This window comes from Sardina pilchardus, chromosome 10, assembly GCF_963854185.1.
Source record: "Sardina pilchardus chromosome 10, fSarPil1.1, whole genome shotgun sequence".
NCBI classification, from domain to species: Eukaryota; Metazoa; Chordata; class Actinopteri; order Clupeiformes; family Clupeidae; genus Sardina; species Sardina pilchardus.
Window position 1 is genome coordinate 21,178,730 of NC_085003.1, and position 5,223 is coordinate 21,183,952.

The window sequence follows — 5,223 nt, forward strand, 5'->3', positions numbered from 1 at the left end:
GTTATTTATTGATAAACAAAAAAAAGATTTTTTTTTCTCTCTATACACAGTATATCCTATTTACACCACAGTCACAATTAATTAGGGATGTTACATGCATGTGACACTGAAGTGAAATCAGAAAACCTGTTTCGTGGAGGACATGCTTATTTAACTGACAATGCAATAACCATATCAATGTTTACATGAGATTTAGTTGATTGTAGAAATATACTGTGAAAATTGCACAAGCTACAGTACTGGAATTGACTCTTGGTTCTAGCTCATACCCCTGCCCCCTCCGACCAGCACTTATACAGCCAAGAGTTGAACAGTTTGTGGATCTCACTGCTGCCATGGTTCATTTATTTCTACAGTATATCACACAAACCTCTCCAGTATTAACTTCATATGGACATGGTTTGCAGAACCTTGAAAATAGCTTCAAGGTTGTGGTTGCATTCAGCTACATCTTGAGTTAGGTTGTAGTATTACAACATGCCCAGTATTGATGTTCCCAACCTGAATTAGTCAGTAATCTGTCAATAGGCTCACGTTAGCTGATACAGGCCTTCACTGATACTAAACATTTCCTCCTACATTGTACGGGACACAGTAGGCAGGATGGAACACATCAAATCCCTAATACTACTGAGTAGCATTACACTGAACGGCACCACGCTGCGGATGTGCTGCAAGTGTTCATTACTAATCCAGTAATCCAAAAGCTGGTGCCCAAGACGCCACCGCCAGCTGATAGCACCTCGGGACAGCAGAGCCTTAGTGGTTACGCCATGATGGGCTCATGAACTCGCTCGCTCAGCCCGTTCAAAATCACACACACACACACACACACACACACACACACACACACACACACATCTCGCTTTTCTGCTGACCAGGACGATCCCATGCCTCGCCGTGACCTGCGTTCGCCCTGTCCACCTCCGCCCGCGGCACGTGGGAGCTGAGCTGGTGGGAGGCCTGCTGGAGGCAGCACACTGTGGCGGGTGGGGTGGTGGTGGGCCTCATGTCACAGGCACTCTACTCGTCTAGTGTGTCAACTGTTTGAAACACACGCGTGGGCTGAACAGACACATCTACACTCAGACAAGCCAAGTTGAAGTGTTTCTGTAGTACTTACTAAGGCAAGGTTTTAACTGTGAGAGTGAATAAGTCTGGTACCGAGAATAATGTCATGCGTTGGTTGCATTGTATTATGATGTTCACTGTTTTCTGCACAAAGCACAGACTGTACAATATACATACCTTCATGCTGACATGATCCGTCTAGAATAGATCATGTCAGCGTTGAGGTACGGTATGCAAGACTTAAGTGGTGAAATGAAGCCGATAATGTGGGGGTTTACTGTCTTCAACACGAGCTGTACGGCTAGACTATGATGATGTGACTGGATGCATGCACTTCAAGAAGAAACTTTAACAGTGTGTCAGAGGCCTGTTGTATTTAGGATCTATGGCTTGTTTATCAGTGTCTGCTTTTGAACTTTTCTGGCAATGTTCTGTATTTGGTTTGTAATTTGACATGGACCAGTACTACCTTACAACCGCCTACATCTCACTTACTACTGTATGTGCATAGCTGACGAGCTGACCTGAGCGTGTGAAGGTATTGTACAGTGTAGTGTTGTGTCCAAGTTCATTCCCTGGCCCCCCCAAGCCCTTTGTTTGTCATATAGTACTGTATGTATATTGTAAAATGACATATATTTTTTATATCATTTCAAAATGTTTGTGTTGTATATGGTACATAAATACAGTGTTTGAGCAGAGATGAATGCTAAATCTACACGTTTCTACCTTTACAATCTTGTGGTTGTCGGTCTTCTTTCCTTTTTCTCTTTCCTCAGTTTTCACAGAAATCACCAGATAATCATCTTGCTTGTCTGATTTTCCAGATGGCTCGACTTGAAAAACAGTCGGCTGCAATGCGCCGAGCTGGCGTGTTATTTGGTATAAGAGCACTCCTAACTGCGTGAGATGGAGATATGATACGTTTATCCACAGGTTTGCTGTCATTCTGATCTATGTTAAGACATGATTTTGTTTTGATATACAACTGCTTACAAGGAGGGGAATTCAGTGCACACATTTTGAGGATCCTGAGTGTGAGAGGAAAAGCATGTAAAGTGGTGTGATATTTGAAGTAGTTTTGGAACTCCTGGAGCTATTTCAAATGTCATTGACTCTTATCACGCTGGGACCCGAGGCAAGCTCCGTTTCATGCATTATTCATGGCAATATTCATATGCTTTCAGCGGCATTAATACATACATAATGAATTTATAGAGGACTTGCGCTTTTTCCAAGAGATTTCAGCTCCTCTGTTTGTTTGGACAGTCACAGAGTTATGCATCCAACTCTTCAGAGCCCACTGAAAATCCGCAACAACAAAATACATCTAATCCCAACGGTAAAAGGTTGAAAGTTGTTTGATGCAACTCGGGGCTATAATAATTGAAAACTGTCAGGACGCTTTTTAAAATGTGTGAAACCCCAGTTTGCCAGCGGAGTGCAAAACAAGATCCTTCAGCGTGCGTTACTCCATATTAAAGATACATGAACAAGGTCAGCATCAATGGAAAGCAAGACATATTTTCCACAGGGGTGCAGATGGAGATGTCTGGGTGACATGCACTAGTTTCAAGTCACTTGCGTCACCTGATACATTGAGCCAGAGAGCTCACTGTTTTGTTTTGAAAATGGATCGTTAGCTCATGCATATTCTAGTCGTGTATACAATTCCCAAGGCTCACCTCTCTCACGCAGTAACTGTTAAGATGCAGATTCGCACGTGCAAAATGCTCTGTTTACCATCCCGGTGACTGTCTGCAGATGCCACCATGACATCCTTGATACTCTTTGAAAGTGGGATAGTCGTTCTTTGTAGGAACAAACCAGACACAAAGAGCATACAGAACGTTTAAGTGATTTCTGAGCTTTTTATAGTCAGCCAGAGAAATCTCAACAGAGGTAGTCGTCGATCGAGTCGGAGTGTCAAAACACTACTTCCACCTCACACCTGCTATGTAGGCTATAGGAGGCCCATACCTTCTTTCCAATTATTCAAGTAGTTACACTGGATTTGTCGATAATTGGTAGTCTTAATATGTTATCGTACCGTTTATTTTGAAACATTTATTAATGCTGAGTTAAGTGTAGGTTAAGAGTGTCTTAGGCCTGCATGGCCCTGAGCCCATACACCTGTTTGGTGAGGCCGAGTCAAGTGGGGCCTCTGAGAGAGGAGTCCATGCAGGAGCGGTGATACCTGGGAAAGCATAGCTAATACCCATTTTAAAAGGTGTCAGAATGCTCCAGAAAAACCAATACCCCCTTAATAACGTCAGGAGCAGGCCTCTGCACGGAACACTGTCCAATCGATTCCTGGTTGCCATGGCGCCGGGGCCCTTGCGTAAATAGAGGTGCAAAATCACACAATCATATTACGGTGTGGACGGAGGGAGGGAGAGAGGGATGAAGGGAGGGAGCGAGTGCAGCTCTCTCAATCTGTCGCTCCTATCGGCACTCTTGCTGATCCTCCCATCACGGTCCGGCAGTGCTCATTATAGATGTTAACACCCTCCGAGAGAGAGAGAGAGAGAGAGAGAGAGAGAGAGAGAGAGAGAGGGGGGGGGGGACAGATAATAAGACCAGGCAGAGTGTGAACTAATCGATTGGATTTTTTTTTTTGCTCTTAAAGTTTGGGTGTGTTTTGCCCGAGAAAGTAATTCCAGCCCTGACTGGCTTGGCAGCGACAGATGATTAACCCCGCGGGCGATACAGTGAAACAATCGAGTTGCTCAAATGGCTGGATTCCATTTGTCGTGATGCACAGAAAATGGCACCAAATGTGACTCACCCAATAAAAGATGAAATATACACTGCCGCATCGCGCAGCCTAAGAAAAGACATTACACGTTTCAAAAGACTGTTGATACACATCAACCCAGAGGATAGCATGGGTTGATATTGTGGGGAGAAAAGAGCCTGAAAAGGATCTTGTGGAGTGACATTGTGATGTTTTCCCAGCAGCACAATTTCTCCCCTGGTGAGTGTTCCAGGGATGTAATTTCAGTGTCGCTATCCCAGCCCCGCTGACAGATGATGAGGTAATGCCCGGACGGGGTTTTGGGGCAGGGGGGGGTTGGGGGAAGGGAATCAGGTCATTGTCCTCAGGTGTCTGCTAGAGGTGCATAAGTACCTGGGCTGAGGTGCGACTGGGGCCAGGTAAAACAGGTGTTTATCTCACACATGCTGTTTGTGTTTGCTGACCCCTGCCTTCTCCCTGTGCAAGTGTCGAGACCCGTGCCGGCGATGAAGAGTTGTGTGTAGCAGCAGACACTTGCAGAACAGAGCTTTTGCCGAAAGGTGTCCCACATGTGCTTTCTTGTTTTGTTGCCTCCTCACCCCTGTCTTTTGTAGGACATGTGAGGGCTTGTTTTTGCAATAGCTAAACTTTCTGCTGTTTCCTTCCTTTGCTTTCATCTCTCAGTGCAACTCCTCGTTTTCTTTACCTTTCTTCCTTCTGGAGGAAAAGCCCTTATTGATTCCAGGTTGCACACTCAAGATGTTGCAAAGTGGTTTCATTTTTACCAGTGGGCATGAGAGATAAAGCAAGTGTAAATTGAAACGTTCCAGTGAACACCTTTAATACATTTTGTTAAGACGAATTGTCACATTCTTTTGAATTTTTGAGAGCAGCAATATTTGAAGTCATGTCAGTGATTTGTTTCCACTTGCTGCTGCTAGTCTCTTTAAATTGTGTTATGATAAACAGTTATGTGAGTACCATCAGAAGTCCATTCACACACTGTAATTTACGGCATTTAAGGCACAGTCTGCTATTCTCATCTAAACACAGTTTTGTCCTATCCACCTTGGTGCCCTTGCAGACTTGTATGCTTCTGCCAAAGTGGCTCGGTCTGAGTTCCAGTTCGCTTCCAGACAGTCAACCTGTCTCCTCAGGAGCACAGAGAGGAGGGGTGTCATTTGATTGGCTGTTGACGCAAACATCAACAACTGTGCCAAAATTGCAGACCTCACCTTTAATAGCACTAGCTATGAGCCAATAAAAACAACATATTTGCTTTCTGCTCAGGGTCGATTTAGAAAGACATCACGCCTGCCATTGGAAGTCACTCCAAGCACTCAGAAGGTCAAGCGTCACCAGGGCCCATTATAATGACACTGCCCTCATAACACTGTTACTCTCATTAACCGCTG